Raw genomic sequence first — 12198 nt, forward strand, 5'->3', positions numbered from 1 at the left:
ATCATGACCTGAGCCGAAGGCAGAGGCCCTAACGCACTGAGCCACCCAGGTGCCCCTGCACTGGGCATTTTTGACCAGCACATGAGGAATATTGCTCGGCATCCAAGGCTGAAGCTCTGTGTCCAACTAGCGCTTGGCAAGCATGCACCATCTCTACCACAAAGACGGGCAACAAAAGCAGCAGGTGTTTTCTAGCAAGCTGTTGGGGGAAGAGGCTGGGTGGACACGGTGGTGAAAGTGGAGAAGGAAATGAAATGAACATCAGCAAAGCGCGACAAACAGAATTTCCTTAAGAGTGTGCCCTTCTCGGCAGAGCTGCTGTTTCTCCCTGGCCTCACGGTGTTAGAGGATTAGTTCTGGATTCTCTTAGTAATTAATAGCATTTAAGTTCCAGGGCAGTCAGTTTTGATTAAGCAAACATTAAATTAATCCAATCTGCAAACACTTACTCTCCAAGCACTACTTGGGGAAAGAGGCGGCTGGATGGACAGAAGGATGCGTCCTCATTGGATTGCCGGCCACCTCCGAGTAGTTACAGCCGGATCAATACGGCTCCTAGAGCTATAATAAAATGGCTTCGACATGCTCATCTGTAGCTGAGAACACAGTATACACATTGATTTCCTGGCCTGATATAACCCATTTACCTATTCAGCTACTCCGTTCAGGAAGGTGGAGGGGTCCCATGGCCCAAGGGAGCAATGATGCCTGTAAGTAGGTTAGCAGATGCTTGGAAAATGTCTTAATCGGCTGCACGGCTCCTTCTCAAGGAAGACGTGTTTCCTTGAAAGGAAAAGGCCTCCTTAGAATCTTATCGGCGTCATCTGGGGAAACACTAGGAGTAGGGGTGTCACCTTTCCTGCTCATCAGGATGGGCCCTTCTCATCATTTAAAACTGGTTGTCGAACCACACTGCCTTTGCTTCGTGGGGTGTCAGGGGCTCACGCACGAGCTCATTCCAGGCACGTCTTCGGCTCTCACTTAGGTGAATTTGGGGGATCTCATAGAAAGTACACCAGGAATGCTCAGTCAGGAAGTATGTCTTCCTGGATCTATTTTTGCTTTCCAGTATGATTTTTAAAGTAATAGAGGCCGTTTAATATAAATTAGTGAGATGGTGTGGTAATCACATCTAGTAGTCCCTGCAGTTTTGTTAAATAGACTTACACTTTAAACCTGATCGTTGGGCTCCTACAAATAGTCCTATTATCCATAATACTCAATAAAACAAAGTTATTATTGTCAGAAACATTTTTAGACAGTTAGAAATATGCCTGCTTTTTTTTTTTTTTAAGAGTTATTTATTTGGGGCACCTGGGTCGCTCAGTGGGTTAAGCTTCTGGCTTTGGCTCAGGTCATGATCTCAGGGTCCTGGGATCGAGCCCAGTATCAGGCTCTTTGCTCAGCAGGGAGGCTACAACTCCCCCCCCCCCCCCACTCTGCCTGCCTCTCTGCCTACTTGTGATCTGTCTCTCTCTGTCAAATAAATAAATAATAGGAGGTTGGGTGAGCCTGGTGGTGGGTATTATGGAGGGCACGTATTGCATGGACCACTGCGTGTGGTGCATAAACAATTCTGGAACACTGAAAAGAAATTAAAATAAATAAATAAAAATTTAAAAAATCTTTTAAAAAAGATTTATTTATTTATTTGAGGGAGAGTGAGTGAGCATGAGTGGGAGGGAGAGACAGTGAGAGAGAATCTCAAGCAGACTTCCCTCTGAGCGCAGAACGTGACACGGGGCTCGATCCCAGGACTCTGAGATCATGACCTGAGCTGAAATCAAGAGTCAGACACTCAACCAACAGAGCCACCCAGGTGCGCCAGGAGTATGCCTGCTTTTAAGTGGCTGCCTTTGGGCTGGTATGATTTTATGCTTTGAAAGTGTTCAGGTGGATTTCAGAATGATCAGAAGTCATTCTGAGCCTCATGTGACAGTCAAGTCGATTCGGTCACTTTTCTTAAGAAACTATTTCCTGGAGAAGAGGACGGGATGGTCTATGGGCCAGAGCATTTTCCTTCTGCCTGTTGCAGTGTCTGGCAAGGGTTGTAGGATTTCCACTTAGCCAGACTGGCTGATGTCTAAGGCTTGAGGGTGGAGGAGGTGACTCAGTCATTGCACCAAAGACCCAATCCCTGGGATCCCCATTTGGGATTTTGTGCAGGTCTCTTGAGTGTTGGGAGTGAACATGAAGATTCTCCTTAGGAAATGGAGCTTAGTGTAAGAGCATTGTAGGGAAATCACAGCTTTAAAAAAAAAAAAGATCATTGCTGGCTACTATTTCCTTCAAAACCATGCTCCCCTTAAGAGATCAAAGCAAATGTCAAGTTTGCCCCATTTTCATTCCTCACCTGACTTCCTGAGCAGTCTTTGAGGCTGTTTTGCTTCTGGTCTAGATCCCTTTTTGAGTCTGTTTCTTCATCTAAGCAGAACCCTGCACTTGACCACTTCCGGGATTTGGAGGTGACTTCAGGGTCATCCTAGACATGTTCCTGATTCTGCTTTAGCTGCATACTAAAGCTCTTGACCAAAATCCAACCCTAGAAGGTTCTTGAATGTGCTGGACATCTCCAGTTCTTGTTTAGCTCGTCGTTTCCAAATTGCGTTCAGGGGATCTTGATCAGTTGTGAGATACTCAGGAACTTCACTTGTTACAGCTGGGGAGAAGGAGAGACTGGGTCAACCTTCTTGAACTTCTTTACCTCCCTTAACTGATCGTTTTCATACCCTCTGTGAAACACTTGTGAATATCCTGATTGTTCCCTGAAATAGAGCTTGGGAAATGGTGATTTTAAGTTGACGTACAACTTATTCTTTGTTCTAATCGTGAAGCTGATGATGTGAGGATTTGTATAGTCTAACTCCTTGAATCCTCACAAAACTCCTAGGTGGCAGGGGCTTTCCCCTATCACAATGAGGGAAGTGGGACACCCAGAGGTTGGTAATGTGCCCAAGGTCACATGACAAGGGCACAGTAGAGCCAGGGTTTGGTTCCCCTGGGAGGTCTGCTGCAGAACCCAAACACATGGCCATCATGCTCTTTAACCTCCAAAAAGGGCAGTCCCAGCTTGTTTCCACATGGTCCTCCCACCTAGGTTCTGCTTAATGGGCTCAGGACTTGAGGCTAAATGGCTGACTTAGGAATGCTATTAAAACATGTCCCCAACAGCATGATTCTCCTTCACTTCCAGAGGCCACCCAAGATATACTGAGTGTCTTCCATCACTGTGTGCATTTGTTCACATTCTCAGAAATAGCCAGACCAAGTGAGGACAACCACAGAGGCTTCACATCTTCCTGGCCCCGGGCATCCTGCCGTTGTCCGTGTCTGTTTAGCTTTGCCCCCAGGGACAGAGGTGGTGAGTGTGAAGCCTGTGTGGTGGTGTCATACTTACACCGGCTCCTATAATCTCTTAAATGATTATAGTACCTGCTAGATGTTAACTCTGGTTTTTGATGTGGCATCCTTTTTATTAGGCTGTATGGAAAACAGCTTTTAATATCAGTGTCTTACATATATGTTCCGAGAGCACATTACCTTAGAAGGTGCTGGAAAGGAAAAAGATGCGAGCGATCTTAAATGTGTCCAAGTGCCTCTATGAGATGCAATCAACCATGTCTTAATTCCCTCTATCCGTCATTAGTTGAGTGGTGAAAATATATGCAAAAGAGAATGGAACCTGGGTAGTAAGGTAGTGAAGAGGTTTTATAAATTAGATTATTTGAGTATATGATTCCTCAGACAGAAGGATATTGTCCAAAGGGCTCTTTAATTAGTATTCACTTCCTTTGGTGCACAAGAGAATATTGTCAAGGCCACAAGAGCTCTTCACAGCAGTTCAATTGAAAGAATGACCATCAGACCTAGGGCTGCGTCCACACTGGGCGAAGTAGGCGCAGGCAAGGCATTTCTGCCATTCAGTGTTGTGTGGGTGCTTTCGAAGGAAAGTGTTTGCTGATGTTGTTACTTTGGTCAGTGTCCACTAATGTCTGGGTGACAGTCCTTGCATTCTCCTTCTGCAGGTGGCTGAACTGCTCCCAAGTCCCAATCTGCCTCATCTTTAAGGGCATATGCTCTGGCCAAGTGAGCTACATAACATTTTCCGCCTAACAGGTAGCCTGAAAGAGCCCAGCCATCGGAGAAAATTTGCTATTCTTAAGAACATACGAGTTCTAAGACTAAAGCCAAGAGAAAACAGTAACAAAAACAATCTGATTTTTAGTCCTTGGGTTTCTTCAGCTCGTGACTCTACTGCTTGTGTTCACTTAAATGCAAATGCTTTGGTGACCCAATGCTGTGCTGGGGTGCCGGAGCTCCCTTACCTGGAAATATTTTTGGAATGTGCCCACTTTTTCTGGTGAGTTTCCAGAATGACGGAGGTCATTGTATTTTGAAGGAAAGCTGAACTTGGAAGTATTCTCAAAAGAGCAGTGGGAGACAAGACCATCTCAGTGTCGGGCGCCTGGGTGGCTCAGTGGGTTAGGCTGCTGCCTTCAGCTCGGGTCATGATCTCAGGGTCCTGGGATCGAGTCCCGCATCGGGCTCTCTGCTCAGCGGGGAGCCTGGTCCCTTCTCTCTCTCTCTGCCTGCCTCTCTGCCTACTTGTGATCTCTCTCTGTCGGATAAATAAATAAAATCTTAAAAAAAAAAAAAGACCATCTCAGTGTCACAACGAGAGTGATGAAGTTTCTGAGAGCAGTTTTTAGATGATCTAGGCTCACCATATGGTTGTAATAACTACCCAATGGCACTCTTCCACTGAGTGCCTTGGAGTGGAGGACTTGAGCAGAGGTCTTCATTACCCCTGCCCAAGAGGGGCGTGTGGCGGTGCATAGCCATGGTCACCCGTGCCTGGGAAGTGTCCTAATGTGGCAGGGGCTTAGCTGTGTCCTTTCACCTTGGAGGTGGCTCTGATAGCAGTCTCTTTTCACTTTCTGGTGTTAATAGAATTAAACTTAAAAAAATATATATTGATGCACTGAGAAGATGTCATCCTAAGTAAAGTAAGTCGGAGAAAGACAAATACCATACAGCTTCACTCATAGGTGGAATTTATGAAACAAAACAAATGGCCAAACAAAGACAAAAGAGACAAAAAAAAAATCAGACTTCTAAATACAGAGAACAAACTGGTGGTTTCCAGAGGGGAGGCAGCGGGGAGGGCATGGGTAAAATATTTGAACGAGGTTCAGAGTGCATGTGTTGTGAGGAGCTCTGAGTCATGTATGGAACTCTTGCTTCACTATACTATACCTGAAACTAATATAACACTGTATGTTAATTGATACTTTAATAATAATAAAAATCTGATCAGTGGCCAAAAAATAAGAGTAATGAAATACCTGAGATTTTACTTATTTTAACTAAACTGCCTCCACACCATCTTTGTTCCAGATTTTTAGCTGTCATGTTGACTGACCCCACTCACAGGGGTGTGCACATTTTCATTTATGGAAATCCTCACTGCACTCCCTACTGGTTTTCTGTGCTGGCCCTGGGCGCTCCAGTGGAGGTCTCCATGTCTGCTTCTTGCCTGAGCACCGTGATTGGGACAAGGAATCATCTCTTTGATTAACCATATTTTCCAGCCAGACAGGTGAGATGCTAATTGATTTTACTTATTAACAAGGATGGTCCCTCCTGACACAGGAACCCTGTAGGGTCCCTATAGGGTAAATGGGTGTTGGGTGAGGTGGGGCAGGAAACAACATCCACGTTCCCCATCCTTCTGTGCCCCCACAGCTTTTCTGCTGAGGTTCTGTGATTCTAAGCCTCTCATTAAAAAATCAACATTTTTTCCTCCATGTTTATAACTAATACATGCTTACTGTGAAAAATATAGAACATACACATAAAGAAAATTATAAGATTAAAATAATCTGTAATCTCAGCACTCAGAGATGGGAAATCAACCTTTGAAATACGTCATTCTGTTGTTTCCAATGCATAGATATAAATACATATCCATGTATAGATTTCTGTTTCGAAATGGATCACAGTTTATATGCAGTTTTAAAATGTGGACTTTGGGCCACTTGGGTGGCTCAGTCAGTTAAACATCTGCCATGAGCTCAGGTCATGATCCCAGGGTCCTGGGATCAGCTCCATACTCTCTGCTCAGCAGGGTGGCTGCTTCTCCCTCTCCTTCTGTCTGCCTCTCTCTCTCTCTGTGTCAAATAAATAAATAAAATTTTAAAAAATATGGACATTTCACTTAATATATCAATGGCTTCTCTCACCATGCTCAGATAAATCTAAAGCCTATACTATATATTCATTTACTGTGTCATGACTATGATTCTGGTCACAAAGAACATCCTGATAATTATAACATCATTTTAATGTTAATAGTTGCTTCTTACATGGAAATTCCCCTATTGTTGGACATTTTTATTGTATAATATACTAGCTTTCTTTAATTTTGAACTGAGATTGATTGTTTAAAAGTCCATTGGAAAGATCATATGATAATTGTCATTCTCTGATTGACTGACTTATTTCACTTGACATAATACCTCCTAGTTCTATTGATGTCATTGTAAATGGCAAGATTTCTATTTTTGATGGCTGCATTATATATATATATATATATATGGTGTATATATATATATATACACCACATCTTTATCCATTCATCTGTTGATGGACATCTAGGTTCTTCCCACAGTTTGGCTATTGTAGACATTGCTGCTATAAACATTTGGGTGCACATGCCCGTTAGGATCACTACATTTACATCCTTAGAGTAAATACCCAGTAGGGCAATTGCTGGGTCATAGGGTAACTCTATTTTCAACTTGTTGAGGAACCTCCATATTGTTTTCCAGAGTGGCTGCATCAGCTTGCATTCCCACCAACAGTGTAGGAGGGTTCCCCTTTCTCCTCATCCTCGCCAACATCTGTCGTTTCCTGACTTGTTAATTTCAGCCATTCTGACCGGTGTGAGGTAGTATCTCATTGTGGTTTTGATTTGTATTTCCCTGATGCCAAGTGATGTGGAGCACCTTTTCATGTATCTGTTGGCCATCTAGATGTTTTCTTTGCAGAAATGTCTGTTCATGTCTTCTGCCCATTTCTGGATTGGATTGTTTGTTCTTTGGGTGTTGAGTTTGATAAGTTCTTTATAGATTTTGGATACCAGCCCTTTATCTGATATGCCATTCGCAAATATCTTCTCCCATTCTGTTGGTTGTATTTTCGTTTTGTTGACTGTTTCCTTTGCTGTGCAAAAGCTTTTGATCTGGATGAAGTCCCAAGAGTTCATTTTTGTCCTCACTTCCCTTGCCTTTGGCGATGTTTCTAGGAAGAAGTTGCTGCAGCCTGTGTTCTCCTCAAGGATGTTGATGGTTTCCTATCTCACATTGAGGTCTTTCATTCATTTGGAGTCTATTTTTGTGTGTGATGTAAGGAAATGGTACAGTTTCACTCTCCTGCATGTGGCTGTCCAATTTTCCCAACACCATTTGTTGAAGAGACTGTCTTTTTTCCATTGGACATTCTTTCCTGCTTTGTTGAAGATTAGTTGACCAGAGCTGAGGGTCCATTTCTGGGCTCTATATTCTGTTCCATTGATCTATGTGTCTGCTTTTGTGCCAGAACCATTCTGTTTTGATGATGACAGGTTTGTAATAGAGCTTGAAGTCTGGAATTGTGATGCCGCCAACTTTGGTTTTGTTTTTTAACATTCCTCTGACTATTCAGGGTCTTTTCTGGTTCCATATAAATTTTAGGATTATTTGTTCAATTTCTTGGAAAAAAATTGATAGTATTTTGATAGAGATTGCATTAAATGTGTAGGATTGCTTTAGGTATCATAGACATTTTCACAATATTTTCTCTTCTAATCAGGGAACATGGAACATTTTCCAATTCTTTGTGTCTTCCTTCATTTCTTTCATGAGTACTTTAAAGTTTTCTGAGTACAGGTTCTTTGCCTCTTTGGTTAAGTTTATTCCTGGGTATCTTATAGTTGTGGGTGCAATGGTAAATGGGGTCAACTCCTTCATTTCTCTTTCTCTGTCTTGCTGTTGGTATGTAGAAATGCAATTGATTTCTGTACATTGATTTTAGATCTTGTCACTTTACTGAATTCCTGTATGAGTTCTAGCAGTTTTGGAGTGGAGTGTTTTGGGTTTTCCACATAAAGTATCACATCATCTGCAAAGAGTCAGAGTCTGACTTCTTCTTTGCTGATTCAGATGCCTTTTATTTCTTTTTGTTGTCTGAGTGAGGACTTCTGGTACTATGTTGAATAGCAGTGGTGATAGCGGACATCCCTGCCATGTTCCTGCCATGTTCCATGTTTCATTTCTTTTGGTTTCTATTTCAGGAAAACCTGAGAGGTTTTCCCCCATTAAGAATTATATTCACTGTGGGTTTTTCTTAGATGGCTTTGATGGTATTGAGGTATGTACCCTCTATTACTACACTGTGAAGAATTTTGCCTAAGAAAGAATGCTGTACTTTGTCAAATGCTTTTTAAGAAATTGTTTATTTTTAAATTTCTTTTCTGTGTTCCAGAACTCATTGTTTATGCACCACACCCAGTGCTCCATGCAGTATGTGCCCTCCACAATACCCACCACCAGGCTCACCCCATATCCCACCCCTCTCCCTTCCAAAACCCTCAGTTAGTTCCTCAGAGTCCACAGTCTCTCATGGTTCATCTCCCTCTCTAATTTCCTCTAACTCCTTTCTCCTTTCCATCTTCCCATGTCCTCCATGTTATTCCTTGTGTTCCACAAATAAGTGAAACCATAGGATAATTGACTCTCTCTGCTTGACTTATTTCACTCAGCATAATCTCTTCCAGTTCCATCCATGTTGATACAAAAGTTGGATATTCATCCTTTCTGATGGAGGCATAGTACTCCATCGTATATATATACCACATCTTCTTCAGCATCTATCAAGAGGATCATATGATTCTTGTTCTTTTTAAATTAATGTATCACATCGATTGATTTGTGGATGTTGAACCAACCTTGAAGCCCAGGAATAAATCTCACTTGGTCGTGGTGAATAATCCTTTTAATGTACTGTTGGATCCTATTGGGTAGTATTTTGGTGAGAATTTTTGCATCCATGTTCATCAGGGATATTGGTCTGTAATTCTCTTTTTTGATGGGGTCTTTGCCTGGTTTTGGGATCAAGGTAATGCTGGCCTTATAAAATGAGTTTGGAAGTTTTCCTTCCATTTTTATTTTTTGGAACAGTTTCAGGAGAATAGGTATTAATTCTTTAAATGTTTGATAGGAGCCTGGTGGTGGGTATTATAGAGGGCATGTTTTGTATGGAGCACTGGGTGTGGTGCATAAACAATGAATTCTGGTACACTGAAAAGAAATAAAAAAAAATTAAAAAAAAAAAAAAAAAAAGAATTCCCCTGGGAAGCTGTCTGGCCCTGGGCTCTTGTTTGTTGGGAGATTTCTGATGACTGCTTCAATCTCCTTACTGGTTATGGGTCTTTTTAGGTTTTCTATTTCTCCTGGTTCAGTTTCAGTAGTTTATATGTCTCCAGGAATGCATCCGTTTCTTCCAGATTATCAAATTTGCTGGTGTATAGTTGCTTGTAATATGTTCTTATAATTGGTCTTATTTCTTTGGTGTTGGTTGTTGATCTCTCCTCTTTCATTCACGATTTTATTAATTTGGGTCCTCTTCCAGAGGTTTATCAATCTTATTAATTCTTTCAAAGAACCAGCTCCTAGTTTCATTGATCTGTTCTTTTGGTTTCTATTTCATTGATGTCTGCTCTGATCTTTATTATTTCTCTTTTCCAGCTGGGTTTAGGCTTTCTTTGCTGTTCTTTCTCTAGCTCCTTTAGGTGTAGTGTTAGGTTCTGTATTTGAGACCTTTCTTGTTTCTTGAGACAGGCTTGTATTGCTATGTACTTTCCTCTCAGGATCACTTTTGCTGTGTCCCATAGATCTTGAAGAGTTGTGTTTTCATTTTCATTTATTTCCATGAATTTTTAAAAATTCTTCTTTAATTTCCTGGTTGACCCCTTCATTCTTTAGTAGAATGTTCTTTAGACCCCATGTATTTGAGTTCCTTCCACAACTTTCCTCTTGTGGTTGAGTTCTAGTTTCAAAGCTTTGTGGTCTGAAAATATGCAGGGAATGATCCCAATCTTTTGGTACTGGTTGAGACCTGATTTGTGACCCAGGATGTGATCTATCCTGGAGAATGTTCCATGTACACTAGAGAAGAATGTGTGCTCTGTTGCCTTGGGATGGAATGTTCTGAACATATCTGTGATATCTGTCTTTTCCAGTGTTTCATTTAAAGCCTTTATTTCCTTGTTGATCTTTTACTTAGATGATATGTCCATTTCAGTGAGGGGGCATTAAAGTCCCATACTATTATTGTATTAAAATCAATGTGTTTCTTTGATTTTGTTATTAATTGGTTTATGTAATTGGCAGTCCTATGTTAGGGACATAGGTATTTAAAATTGTTAGAGCTTCTTGTTGGATGGGCCATTAAATATGATATAATGTTCTTCCTTATCTCTTCTTATAGTCTTTGGCTTAAAATCAAATTTATGTGGTATAAGGATTTCCACCCCAGCTTTCTTTTGATGTCCATTACCATGGTAAATTGTTTTCTACCCCCTCACCTTAAATCTGGAGGTGTCTTTGGGTCTAAAATGTTTCTTGTAGACAGCATATCAATGGATTTTTTTTTTTATCCTTTCAGATGTCCTATGTCATTTTATTGGGGTGTTTAACCCATTTTACATTCAGGGTAACTATTGAAAGATATGAATTTAGTGCCATTGTATTGTCTGTTTATTGTCTTTATTCCTTTCTGTTCTATTACCTTTTGGCTCTCTCTTTGCTTAGAGGACCCCTTTTAATATTTCTTGTAGGACTGGTTTGGTGTTTGCAAATTCTTTTAGTTTCTGTTTGTCCTGGAAGCTTTTTATCTCTCTTTCTATTTTCAATGGAAGCTTAGCTGGATATAGTATTCTTGGCTGCATATTTTTCTCATTTAGTGCTCTGAATATATCTTGCCAGTTTTTCTGGGCTGCCAGGTCTCTGTGGATAGTTCTGCTGTCAATCTAATATTTCTACTATTGTAGGTTACAGATCTTTTGCTCATAGCTGCTTTCAGGATTTTCTTTTTGTTACTGACACTTGTGAGTTTTACTATTAGATAATAGGGTATTGACCTATTAATTGATTTTGAGGGATGTTCTCTGTGCCTCCTTAATTTTGATGCTGATTTCCTTCCCCAAATTAGGGAAATTCTCTGCTATAATTTGCTCCAATATACCTTCTGCCCCCCATTCCTTTTTCCTCTTCTGGGATCCCCATTATTCTAATAGTGTTTTGTCTTATGGTATTACTTATCTCTTGAATTCTCCGCTCATGGTCCAGTAGTTGTTTATGTCTCTTTTTCTCAACTTCTTTATTCTCTATCACTTGGTTTTCTATATCACTAATTCTTTCTTCTGCTTTATTTATCCTAGCAGTAAGAACCTCCATTTTTATTGTACCTCATTAATAGCTTTTTTTTGATATCAAGTTGGTTAGATTTTAGTTCTTTTATTTCCCAGAAATGGATTCTCTAGTATATTACATGCTTTTTTCTAGTCCAGCTAGCACCTTGATAATCATCAGTCTGAACTCTAGTTCTGACATCTTACTAATGTCTGTATTGATTAGGTCCCTAGCCATTGGTACTGCCTCTTGTTCTTTTTCTTTCAGGTGAGTTTTTCTGCCTTGTCATTTTATCCAGATAAGAAGAGATGAGTGAGAGAACAAAATACTAAATGTGTAGCAACAACCCCAGAAAAATATATACTAACCAATTGGAAGAGACCAAATTGGAAGAGACCAAATATATACTAACCAAATTGGAAGAGACCAAAATCAGAGCTACACTCTTGATTTTGGGTGTAATTTGGTCTGTTAGAAGAAACTACCCCCCAAAATTTTAAAGAAAGAAAAAAATATATATATACAAAAATAAAGGTAAACATGGTAAAGGGATGGAATATGACTGGAAAGATGAAAATTTAAAAAGATTCTAAAAAATGAATTGATAAGAAGTTGGTTGAAAAAAGAAAAAAGGAAAAAAAAAGGAGAGAATTTGATCTGGCTGGATCCTAGAATAAAGCCATATGCTAGATTTAGGGTATATTTTATCTGGTAGAAAAAACTGTATCCCAAAATTTTAAAGAAAGAA

Source organism: Mustela erminea, chromosome 19 (genome assembly GCF_009829155.1).
Source record: "Mustela erminea isolate mMusErm1 chromosome 19, mMusErm1.Pri, whole genome shotgun sequence".
Lineage (NCBI taxonomy): Eukaryota > Metazoa > Chordata > Mammalia > Carnivora > Mustelidae > Mustela > Mustela erminea.